Source organism: Cricetulus griseus, chromosome 6 (assembly GCF_003668045.3).
Source record: "Cricetulus griseus strain 17A/GY chromosome 6, alternate assembly CriGri-PICRH-1.0, whole genome shotgun sequence".
In the NCBI taxonomy this organism is placed as follows: Eukaryota; Metazoa; Chordata; class Mammalia; order Rodentia; family Cricetidae; genus Cricetulus; species Cricetulus griseus.
In genome coordinates, this window is record NC_048599.1 from 97,680,485 (window position 1) to 97,694,121 (window position 13,637).

Below are 13,637 nucleotides of genomic sequence, written 5' to 3' on the forward strand. Positions count from 1 at the left end.
AAGTTAGAGTCCCACTTTCTAATTTTTGTCCTAAAAACATTTTGAATTATGGTTATAAATGTATCTCCCAGAAATTGATGTATCAGAAAATTAATCCCCAAATTTGTATCTTAATTTACAGGTTAGGCATTTGGGAAGTGATTAGGAATGGTTGAGTTTTCCAGGGTTGCAGCCTATTAACAGCATTAAGCGGCTTTATAAGGTGTAGACAAACTTGAGCTAGCACACTTGCTACCGTGGCATGCTTTGCTCTCTGCCACACTGTCACACTGCAAGAGCACCCCCACCAGAGGCTGACGTTACATGGTTGGACATCTCAGTCTCCTGCAACATTGTTTCTTTATAAATTTCTCCCTATTGTATTTGATTCTACCAACATAAACTGGACAATTTACACTCAGTAGGAGACAAGATACTCTTTCTCTTTTTTTGAGACAAGATATTCCCAGCAAAACCCCAAATATTACCCCATAAGACAATATTCTTGAGACAAATTAACTGATAAAAAGGGGAAACCAATTTCAGTCTTGTGTAATTTGAAAGAAATACTTATTCGCTCTTCTCTTACATTTTGATAGGAAAAGGAGAAAAGGACAATTGAGTCTCAGATTTCAGACATTATTTTTTAATACATTCTAGTTTTTTTTTTTTTTTTTATTTCAGCTGGATGCCATCCTTGCAGGCTGACAGATCTTCTCCATTTGGAGATAACAAATCCACTGCTGGTTCCAGAATTGCATCCACAGCAGCTTGCTATGATATTTACAGGAGAGGCTGTACTTTACCCAGCTTCATTTACCCCTGGATATCACTTGCTGGGTCATGTTGCTAGGAGGAGCTTTCTCCTTGGTTTTTGTCTTGGAGGAAATAATTCAGCCCAAGGACACCATTTAGGCAGAAGCTCATTCAGCGATGTTACACTCTAGAAAGAGATTGGAAAAGGCGGACACCAAAGGGTGGCAGCAGCCCAATGGGCTCTACATTGTAGAGTTAAAAGATGCTCTTAGGATCTTCATGAGATAGATAGCATATGATGATGGCCCTTTCCCCCCCAAATCATGGTGGAACAGGTCCTCTGTTAGGATATTTCTTTCTATGATCCTGTTAAAGAACTAACAAGAGGAGTCAAGGCCACAAAGTAAATGAGAGTGTAACAAAGAGAGAGTCTTTGGAGGATGTTGGTCCTTTGTGGATCTACATGTGTGACAACTGAGAACATGTCTTCCTGCCTGGTTTCTGATGTAGTAGCAACAACCATACTGCAGCTTCGAGGTTTAGGTACAAAGCGGTGTCTTACTGGAGCTACAAAAGTACAGCTGCTGTTTACCATGCTTTCCTCACACCTGGTTCCCTGCCTACTTGATCTCGCCTTCATCTGAGAAATGTGCTCACCTCTGTGATCAAGAGCATATTGCTGGTGATTGACAGTCCCAGTAAGCTCCCAAGGGACTGGGGCTAACAGATGAGGAGGGCAAGCAATTTCTCTAGTGGAAAAACAAGTGGTCCAAACTTTTAGTTAAGGGGCCCAGATTCACTACCTGTGCTTATCTCTGCTCCTTTTCAATATCCCACTAAGATGAAGGAATAAATCAGCTTAGGAAAATATGAAATTGGAAGTAGTAGTATTAGTGGGTGAGAAATCATGCCGCTATTTTGGAAGACTGAAAACAAATGAAGGAACAGAAACCTTGGGAGGCTCCTAATTGAAGGAGGTACCAACTGCTGAACACATTGAGTGGGAAAAGATTCATATCAATCCATAGCCACAGGAAGAAAGAAGATATTTAAGAAGAATAAGAATAGGTCACATTAAAAGGATTGGAAGCTGAGACTGGCATTGGATGTTACTTAGTCAGAGGTTTTGCTAATTAGTGGACAGTAGAGTAGCCCCTCCCAAATGACAAGATAGGATGTGTGTGTCTGTCATATGCCCTCCCCCGACCCACACACATGGAGTACAGAACACAGTCATGTTTATCTAAGTAGAATACACTTCATACCTTTCACTAAAGAATGACCCCCACTAAAATTAGAAGTGAAAGCAAGGTTGCTAGTGCATGCCTGCCATCTAGCACTCAGGAAGCTGAGGCAGAAGGATTCTGAGTTCAAGGTCAACCTAAGCTACATAGCAATACTGTTTAAGAAAAGAAAAATTGAAGTAAGCCTAGAAAGAAGAAGACATAAAATCTGAAGGGAAGTAGAGTAAACCCTAAAGAGCAGCAAAAAGGTGCTCCAGGAAGCTTGCTGTGTGGCCCATACTGGAATTAGATGTCTGGGATACTGTCATTGAATGTCTTGGGGGTGGTGGGGAACCTATTTGTAAGGACAGCTGAATTTATGGAGCCTTTTGTTTTGGAGTAGAATGGGAGGATTCATGGGTGGGGAATGCTTTAAATTAAAAACTGAAGGTAAAAACTGCCTTAAAAGTGGGAATGTACCATAGTATATAGTTTTAATAGATGTTGATTTAATTAAAATTGAGATGTGTAATAGTAGATGGATAGAAAGAAAAGTAAGGTTGTGACTACATAGTTACTTTTGTATTGTTTTGACAAAGCACCATGACCAAGGCAACTTTCATATTAAAGCATTTAATTTGAGACTCAAGGACCCAGAGGGTATAGTAGAGTCTAAGACTATCATGTTGCAGAGCATGGCAGCAGGCAGGCAAGCATGGCTTTGGAGCAGTAGTTGATAGCTTACATCTGATCCACAAGCACAAGGCAGAGAGGAAGAGAGCTAACAGGGAATGGCATGGACTTTTCAAATCTCAAAGACCACCCTCAGTGACACACCTCCTCCAACAAAGTCACACCTCCTAATCCTTCCCAAACAGTTCCACCAATGTGGAACAAGCAAACAAATATGTGAGCCTAAGGGGGGCATTCTTATTCAAACCATCACATTTAGTATAATCCCAGAACTCTGGAGGCAGAGGATCTCTGTGAGTTCAAGGCTAGCCTGGTCTACATGGTGAGTTCCAGACCCCCAGGGCTACACAGTGAGACCTTGTTGAGGAAGAGGATGGGGACTGATTTTGATTCTAGAGGTCAGGAAGATAGCTCATTATGTAAAGGCACTGTAGCCAGGCTTGATGACCTAAGCTGGATCCCAGAACCCACATGATGGAAGGAAAGGAATTACTTCCTTAGTTTCTCTTCTGATTGTTACATACGTACATGCACATAAACACAAATATAAATTTAAAAATAATACAAGAAGAGATTGAGTCTATTCTGTTATAACCAGATGTCTTAAATTAATAACATGAGAAAATGGGAATAAAGGTTTTCATTGAGAAATATAGACTTGAAAACTAGAATAATCTGTTTTTTTTTCTAAAAAAAAAATCAATGTCCTTTTAGGCCAAGGACTTATTTGTCATTTTAAGCTTATTGATAGCTTTTAATTTTTAAGCTAGTTTCATATATTTCTGCTTTTTATTTCATGAGTATTTCAAAGCAACAAAATTGAACATCAAAGTGATTAGCCCAAACCTTATCTTTTTACAGTTGTTTCACTCACCTGAACTAGATAATAAATCTCTGAAAATAAGCCATTCTGGCAAAGCCTTTTGACTTACATCTATGCAGGCATGATTAAAAATATTTAAGGACAAATGCTTTTGTTGATTCTATCAGTGTCATTTAATCCTATGTGTATGTCTGAAATCTCACTTTGTGTCATGAGATACTCTACTGTGTGGCTCAGAGCAGATTTGTGCAACTGCTGACTCTTATGAGCAAAGCCCTAAGACACTTCACTGAGAAGAGGGTCCTGAGAAACTGCCTTCTTGAAGTAGTGTAGATTTTTAACCACATAAATCCTGAGTTTAAGAAATTGTCCAAATAAGCCCTCAATAGACCAGGAACTTAGCTCAGAAAGTACTCCAAATCCTTCAGACAGAAGGAACTGTAAATCCTTTAGGTTTTATTAGAGAGCCTAAAGAGAGGGGATGTGTTTAAATCTGTGAATTACACAGGAGAATTAGATCAGCCTGGGAAATTCTTGCCACGGTGCTGTTCCCAGGGGAGTTCATCCATGCCACCAACACTATGTCTGTCACCAGGAAAACACAGCAACTGGTCTTTCTTTTCCATCATTGTCCCCTGCAGCCTGGGCCCCCAGAAGTCTCTGAAAATGCACTGAATCTGAAAAAAAAGTGAAATCATTAACCAAAACAATTTATACCATGTCTCTGAAGCTCAGGAGCAAGGAGAATGCTTAGCACATAGTGGCTTGCTGTAAAACAATACAGCGGGGCAATGGCCAGTGCACTACCATGTCACCTCTGTCTCTGCATCCCTAGGAGGATGTCTCACAGTATGTTCTTCAATTATCTATGGATCCTCTAAAATTAGATCAAGACTGCCAATCTGTGGGAGAACTTGTCAGTCAATGACCAATTGCTTGCTTCACCCTTTACGGTCTGTCACCCTCCCATTTAAAACTAGGAAGAAAAAATGCTTAGCCCCTCCCCTAACATGTCTATATCAGGAGCATACAGTTTAGAAGCATGGACCTCAGCTTATTAAGGGTTCAGTAAATTGTCATATCTAGCATTCCTTGACTTTACCCCCTCTGACCCTAAAACAGACGAAAAGATCTTCCTGTTAGAGCGGGACACACACACACACACACACACACACACACACACACACACACACACCACTTACTTTATCTACTCAACAGGTTGTTCCCACAAAGTCCTCAGCATTCTTTCCCGCTGTAACATAGAGAAGCTAAAGTGTGTTTCAGGGGTCAGTGGCTGGCTGGTGACAAAGTGAACTGTCTTTTGGGATTTTTGTCTGGTGGTTTCACTTCTTATCTATCTCAATTGTTTTTGGTGACTTTTCACCCCCCAAAAAAATGTTATTTTTATAAACAGAAAATAATGAAGACATTTTTTAAAAATATTAAAAGAAAGTAGAAAGGAGGTAGAAAATGATAAAATTAGAGTCATACTCCACTAACAATGGAATAATGTTTTTCATAAACAGGGAATGTGTTACCTGACTCCAGAGGGGATTTCTCACTCATATAAGAGATGCTATTTGCATTAAGACTCAAAAAAGCAAAAAAAATAAAATAAAATTAGGTACTCAGGGGAAAGAGAGGAGTTATTCCAAGCAAAAAGGGCAAATGCAAAATTCCCAAGGAGGGATAAAGCTTGTGTAACCATGGAATAGAAAAAGCTAACTGTGGTTGGAGACTCGAGAAGGGAAGACACACTGTGAAATCCCAGAGGTGGAGGGACCCAGTCATGAGGACCTTAGATTTCCAGCAAAGCACTTAGAATGGCATGTGGATGTGAGGTCCATCTGTGATTCCAACCTTAGGAGGCTGGAGCAAGCTGGCTAGTTAGATAGCCCTATCTTAAACTCTGCATTTCAGAGATCCTGCTTCAATGAATAAGGTGGAAAAATGATCCACGATGGTTTCTGATACCACCCTCTGGCACATGAACATACAAGCAACATAAACTTACACACATATGTGTTCCAAGACAGGCAAGTGCAAATGTGCATTTACACACACACACACACACACACACACACACACACACACACACACTGGAGAATTTTAAAAAGACTGCTCTGGGATGTGGGATCCCAGGAACCACCTTCCACCACACACACAAAAAAAGATAAAACAACTCTGTTGTGTGGATTAGGACGAAGCTCAGTGAGACAGGATGAGTATTTGCGCTAGACACCAGTGGGACACAGCAGAAGTGACTATTGTTTGTACAGATCTTGAAGTTAGATCTGCTAGCACTTGGAAAAGGGTAAGTTATGGGGAGCCAGGGAGAGGGAGCAATCAAAGTGTGCCTGTAACCGGAGATAGGAAACTTTCAGTAGTTGCCAGGTGCCTAGTGAATCCAACAATTAGGACATCAGATAGACACATCTGGAGCTGAGAAGACTGAGGTACAGAAATACGGATCTCTGATTATTAGGCACACTAGGAAATCACCTACTGAGACTATAGAAAGAGAACAGACCTGTAGACAAGACCTGCTCATTAAACTTTAAGAATCAAGTGCAGAAGAAGCTGAACTAGCCTGGCTAACCTGATCCTGCTCAAGGACTTTCATAATAGGTGCACTGTCTGGTTTCATGTCAACTTGGCACAAGCTAGGGTCATCAAAGAAAAGGGGGCCTCAATTGAGAAAAGCTTCCATAAGATCCTGATGTAACACATTTTCTTAATCAGTGATCAATGTGGGAGGGCTCAGCCCATTGTGGGTGGTGTCATCCCTGGACTGGTGGTTCTGGGTTCTATAAGAAAGTAGGCTGAGCAAGCCATGGGGAGCAAGCCAGTAAGCAGCACTTCTCCATGGCCTCTACACCAGCTCCTGCCTCCAGGTTCTTGCCCTGTTTGAGTTCCTATCCTGACTTCCTTCAATAACAAACAGTGATGTGGAAGTGTAAGCCAAATAACACCCCCCAAATTGCTTTTGGTCATAGTGTTTCATCACAGTATAGAAACACTAAGACACACAGCTATAAGGTTTTGTTTGTTTGGTGGTACTGTGGGTTAAACCAATTATGTATGCCTTAAGTAGTTACCTGAATTAATGAGAAGTCCTCTAATGTCAAAAGCAATCTTGGCCTTGATTTAAGAATTATGTGAGAAATAGTTCCAGGAACTAAAGTTACATAGTTCTCACAACATCATATCCATACCAGAAAATACTTCCTATCTCTGAACTTTTAGCTAAATGAGCTGACAGGATACTTTCCCTTAGCTAGCCCAACTAGAATTCCTTGGCTTTTAACTGAAAGAGCCATGTACATAAACTTGTACATGCAAATGGTATACGGCAGCTAACAGACCTTAAAATGAGGAGTAAGCTGAGTCCAGGTACAGTGCTATGTAGTCATAACACAGTTGGTTAAACTATGTGTTATATTTAGGGGACACAAATCAAGTGCTCACTCAGACTATAGCATTAGTAATGTGGTAAAAAGCTATTTAGGGACTCTGTGGCTGACACAAATGGAATCATGGAGACGTGAGTTTCCCTCCAGCTACACCCCCCCCACACACACACACACATATACAGAGGCAAACAATTTTTTTCAGGCAGGAGATAGCAGGCATCACAGGAGAGTGATTTCTGAAGCAGAAAATCAATGTGATAAGCTCTACACATGCAGAGCCCACTGTCTAGAAAAATTTCCCAGGAGGCAATGTGGAGGGGACCAACTCAGAAAGAGGCAAACTATCTCCTAAGTTCTGAAGACAGGATTAGAAGTTTGTGGGGCTCTGGAGTTCAGTCAAGGTACTAGAGAGGAGAACGGGCTCATAAAGTATTGTGGAGATCTTTGTAGCTATTAATCACTTTTACCAAGTCTCCTGAGTTCTGCTACCGCTTGTGTATGAGAAAAGGACCTGAAGTCTTGGGAAGAGCTATTAGAAAGGAATGTGAAAGCCATCACTAGGGCACAGGCAAGGAAGAAATAGTTGCTGTGTTTGCGGGTTTGTTTTTCCCCAAGGAGAAAACAGTGCCACAAGATAGGGGTTTCAAGTAAAATACTCAGAGATGTATCCCTAAACACACATGCACAGTTTAATCAACTGTGTTGTTCTAGTATTGGCTCACTAGTGGGAATAAAGGCTAATCTGGTGCTAGCTAATACAAGCATAGAAACAAGTGTTACATGGTTTTTCCTGGGGAACAGCACAGACACCCCTAACTACCCTAACAGACCTAAGAAATGATTCCATCCAAGTCCTCCTTGGTGAACAAATAGGCTTATTGGGGTTACTTTCAAGACCATGGGTAACTCTCAGGCAGTTGTGTTACCCGCCTGCCTATGGCTGATGACTCATAGGAGCTGCCTCTCTAGAGTCCTAACTCTAGTGAAGTTTCTATCTCCTCTATATTCTTACCTGTCAACACCATGTGCAGCTGGGGAAGGATTACCATAGGGGTGGATGAACGCTGTTAGAGGTCTCATGACCTCCTTATTCTATGAGACAATGTTGAGAGGCTCCATATTTTGGAGGTCTTGTGAAGGTTTCCTGCAGGAAATCATGGCTCCTCTAATTTCAAGACAATGGCCATAAAATGCCTGAAAGACGAGTTCTATCACAAGTCTAAACATTGAGAGGATAGTTCCATGGAAAATTATTTTTTAAGAACACAAATAGGCTGAATGTGGTGGTACATGCCTTTAATCCTAGTACCCTAGAGATAGAGGCAGGCAGATTTTTGAGTTTCTGGCCAATTAGGACTATATAGTAAGACCTGTCTCAAAAAAACAAAACAACAAAAGCATGAATAAGAGATGACGATGCAGTTCAATGGATAGAATGCTTGCTTAGTGTACATGAGGCCAACTGCCTAGCATACATGAGGTTTGATGCTCATCACCATGCAAACCAGGCCTGTTGGCACATGCCTGTGATCCCATCCCTTGGTCAGCAATGCAGGAGGATCAGAAGTTTGAGACCAACCTGAGCTATATAAGCTCCTATCCAGAAGCCAACCAAGTATAATTCTCAATGTCTGGCATATAATCAAAAATTAATAAGCATTCAAGCAAACAAGAAAATAAGTCCCTTAATAAGTAAAACTATCAATCAAAATAGAAACAGATGTAGAACTTGCAAACAAACATTAAAGTAATTATCATAACTCATTCCATATGTTCACAAATCTAGGGGAAAACAAACACAAATAGGAAAAGATGAGAAAATGATCAAACTTGGTGTCCAGATATCAACTGTTTGTCAGAGACAAACAGCGCATTAAAATAAAGTCCACTCGAAGAGCCTGGCAATGCCTTTGATATGAGTTTCCACTGGATTAGGTAGACCCCCTTCAGCTCCATCTCCTCATTATTAGACTGTGGGTGATAATGGCTTATCACCCAATTTCTTTGTTCCTGTGACTATCTGATAGGAACTTGAGGTGGAAAGATTGGTTTTATTGAGGATTTTCTGGGTTTCAGGTGGAGAAGAGGACATGGTGGAGCCAAGAGGATTCCTTCTTGGAGACAGGCCACAGTGAAAGGAGGGGAGACAGGGAAAATTTTCTGCATTGGCTGGCTTTCTCTTTTCCAAGTTTTACTCCACCCAGGCATACAGAATAGGGGATGGAGCCACGCACATTAAGGATAAGTCTTCCCAAACCTTAGTTGTCTTTGAAAACATCCTTATCCAGGACATGTTCAGGGGGTGCTTCACTAATGTCTTAGGTGTTTCTCAGTCCAATCAGATTGACAATCTAATCTTACCTAGCGTGTGTTATATTGAGATGCTGGCTCTAAACAAGCTAGCATTGTTACTGGCACCTACAAATGACTCATTATTATTAGGTAATAACAATAGTGTCTTGCTTCTTCACATGTCACAAACACTTGCTCTGCTCCACTCAGGCTTGTTTCCCAGCTGTCAACTGCCTCTTGCACCAACCAAGCAGCATTCAAGTTGACAGACCTCTGTTCATCAGCAGCAGCTGACTATGGTAATAGTGCCCACTCCTCCCAAAAGCCACTGTAATGTCTGCTTCTTTCCCTATGTGGTTTATACTGTCCTGCTGTTTATAAAATTCATTTTTCTCTGACAACAGGGAACCTTGAAAGTCATGCAGTCCAGTCACTCAAACTCCACCTGTGATAGGCATGAGAAAGAACGAACTATGTTTTTCTGTTAGAAATTTTCTTTAGATACAGATATAATATTCACAAGCCAATTTCATAAGTGTTTGTTGCCAAGCTGAATTTTAATTGCCAGTGAATTTAACTAAATCCTAGAATGTAAGCTATTATATTTTAGTTATGATGTATAATATATAAAATTACAGTATAATCATAATAGATAAAATTAATGTTATATAATACCATGCCATTCTACCCTGTGTATAAATGCTAATAAAAAGTAATGAGTCAATTGCATCCATAATAGATATAATTTCAGTGTTCTATTTGTCGAGAAAGTTTTCCATATATTATTCCATTCTTGGAACTCTCCTGGAATATTTACCACTGATACAATTTTACAAAGGACAAAACTGAGCTTCAGAAAGTTTAAGTGACTTGATATTCATGTTCTCCAGAAGGGGCTGATTCCAATGATTCTGGATTCCAATTCATGTCCTTCTAACTCAAAAACCTGTTCTGCCACACAGGACTAAAATGAGGTAGGAGCTGTGAATAAAACTACCACCTTTATTCCACTTTGGCTGCATACTTATTACTAAGGCACAAGACAGAAAGATCTACAGTATTAAGGTTGAAAGGGCTCTGGTAATGCACAGATAGAAGTAAATCCCAGAGAGAGAACAGCTACACTATATACTCTACTTTGAATCATCTATGAAGTCAAAATAAAGATGAAGTCCAACTGTAGTTAGGAATCAATTTTCCTCCTAGTTTTTTGTAGCTTCTCTTTGCCTGCTCTTTAGACTGTCCTAATCTGCTTCCCTGCTGTGATTTATTTCCAGTAATTTAGAGTCCAAATAACAGCATCCTCACACCTGGTGGGCTATGTAGCTATGCATGCTGGGATTGGTAAGGGCTGTGAGAAACAGAGGAAGTGCATTACAAGCCATCATCACTTCAAAATGAAGACATGAGCTCGGCTGACGGTGGGAACTGGCCAGAGGCAATAGCATCAAAACCACAGGGGCATGCTCACAGGCAAAGGCACATTCAGTCAGTAGCGGGATGGTGGGACATTTTGATGTGAAACAGCATGTTTTATTCAAATGGTATCTTTCCATTTGTTGATTGTGTGCTTTTAATCATAAAATACACACTTGTTAATTTTTCCTGTAAATGTGCTCATTATCCAGTCAGGCACTGGGATTAGTACAGAGTGACATAAATAAATAAATAAATAAATAAATAAATAAATAAATAAATAGTTCACAGTCTCAAAACCTTCATTGTCTGTTATAAACATGAAATATGTAAATGCTTTGTGTCCCACCAGCCAAACACCACCATGACTATACCTGTATATAAACAAAGTTGGGCCTATTGCTTACTATAGTAAGGAAGACTGGGACATGATGAGCAAAAGGGAGTCTCAGAGGGCAGCATACAGAGATTTGTAATTGGGCTTGGGTTTGTACTACTTTGGGGGAAAGTTCAAAGAAAGAGTTTTGTGTGGATCAGGTACTGTCAGAACCTGAGCATTCTTCCGTTAGATGTCAAACATTATTTTAAGGGAGGAGATAATGGAACAGGGTTACATATGTAATTTGCAAAGCTACACCAGTCCCTTTAATTTGGAAAATATGAGTGAACACTTCCATGGTTAGCACCATATTCTTGATTTTTGCCTATACTGAGACATTTATATGGGGAGTTCCTGGTTTCCTGTTGAATCATGAAGTGGATTATCCATGGTGTTACATGATTTTGGGATTCCATACAAATATTATATTAGGTGATGCTTTCTTCCTCAACACTAAACTATAGTACATCTTGGTGAGTGCATAACAAGAATGCTCATGTGTGGGCCAGTTTGAAAGCCAGCTGGCTTCTACTTCTTAACACATGCTCTCTGGGAAGGGGTTCATGCCAATGGTGTCTTGGATAACGCATTGAAATTTCATGGACCAAGGGAAAGGACAAAGGTCATTTTCATGCCAAAACAAAAAGCTTGAATACTCGCTGGGCATTGGTGGTGCACGCCTTTAATCCCAGCACTCGGGAGGCAAAGGCAGGTGGATCTCTATGAGTTCCCGGCCAGCCTGGTCTCCAGAGTGAGTGCCAGAATAGACTCCAAAGCCTCACAAAGAAACTCTGTCTTGAAAAAAAAAACAAAACAAAAACCAAAAAACAAATAAAAGCTTGAATACTCAAGTCAAGGTGCAAGACAGGGAACTTTGACTAGTTTAATCTATTAGAATAAATGGGTGAGTTGAGATAGTGAAATTGAGAAGCCACAGTTATGTCATGAAGTGTTTAATATGGTAATATGCACCCACCAAAAATGACTTGAGGAATGGGAGGATAGTTCAGTGAATAAAACATTGCTATGCAAGTATGAGAACCAGAGTTGGGATTCTCAGAATCCATGTAAAAGCTGGGTAGGCATGGCAGTCTGCTTGTAATCCCACACCAAGGAGAAAGCAATGGGGGAGGTCCTTCTATGTATGTGTTTGTCTTATTGGTTGATAAATAAAGTACTGTTGGCCAATAGGGAAGCAAGTTAGGCAGGACTAGGAGTCGAGGAGGATTCTGGGAAATGTAGTAAAGAGAAGTCTTGTGATCCAGGCAGGAAGTGACATAGCAGGCAGACTCAGAATATAATCAGGGACAAGCAGGAAATTGCTCTCTTCCTCCTCCTCCTCTCTTCCCTTTGGAGGCGCTATGTGATCACAGGAAGAGGACACATGCCACCGGCGTCCTCCATAAGATAAGATAATATATAGATTAATGGTTATGGTTGATAATTAAGACTGAGCTAGCAGATAAGAAATCCTAGTCATTGGCCAGCAGCATTGTAACTAATAGAAGTCTCTGTGTGTTATTTTGGATGCCCATGTGATGGCGGGCAGAACTCAGGCAGCTGGTGAAAAGATTTATCATTGCAAGAGAGAGACAGGGAACCCCTGAGACAAGCTGGCTTACTAGAGTAACTAAACAATGACTTACGGGTTCAGACAGGAACCCTAGCTTAGTAAATAAACTGAAAAGCAATTGAGGAAGACAAACACCTGACATTATGGGCACCTACACGCACGTGTGATCACATATGCAAATACATATATACATGTACCTGCATACCACACATATACACACCAGGCCAAAAAAAGAGAGAGTTATGATTAAGAGACATTGAATACATGGATGGATTTGTCAAAGAACATAAAATATTTATAGATTTAAATCAGAACAATATAACCAAATTTATGTTTCAAAATGTGATTTTAGCAGCAGTATGGGTTGGTTGCCTATCTGAGGTGAACAGACATTTGTTAACATCTCCTCAGGAAAACTCTCACACAACAGGACATAATAAGAAATGGGTCCATCAACAGTCAATGAGTCAATTGGAAACAGACCCTCCAACTTCCTTCTAGATCTCAGAGGACCACAGCCCCTGGACAGCTTAATTTCAACTTCATGGGAGACCCAAAACCAGAACCACCTAGGTAAACTGCCCACAAATGCCTGATCCACAGATATGTAAGATAATAAATGTTTGATGCTTTACATTGTTAAGTTTTAGATTAACATGTTTAACAGCAATAGAAACCTGATATAAGTTTTTTTCAGGCTTATTAAAAATGAAGTTGACATAAACATCCATATACAAGCCATTATGTGACATAAAAATCTGTATGCATGTCTTTATGCAGTATATGTTTTCATTTCTTTGGAGTTATTATATATTTTGTCTCAATTTTTATTTTCTCTTATACCATTTTCCATTCAAGTGTCAAGTTTTTTCAACCAGGTCATAATCTTCAGGTATTTACTTAATATTCCACAGGCTCAGCCCCGTGTTAATTGTCTAGTAGGTGATCAATATTTTCAATTGAGATAAATTGAGGGCAATAACAAATGCTCAAGTGACTTTCAGTAGGCACGGAACTGAGAAGGAGATTCTGTTGCTGCTGGGTTCACTGACTGACCTCCTGTATCCCCATCCTATGAAAAATGAACCGA

The 13,637-nt window shown here is 40.2% G+C and overlaps 1 long non-coding RNA gene across 2 annotated transcripts in view; it reads right to left on the reverse strand.

The window, feature by feature from the left end:
• Positions 1–3,909: 3,909 nt before the first annotated feature.
• LOC103160142 overlaps positions 3,910–13,637 on the reverse strand; it is a 37,441-nt gene continuing 27,713 nt past the window's right edge. For both annotated transcript variants that reach the window (XR_004770552.1, XR_003486299.2), the window contains exon 3: positions 3,910–4,151. This is a non-coding gene — a long non-coding RNA (uncharacterized LOC103160142). The remainder of the gene's footprint in view (positions 4,152–13,637) is intronic.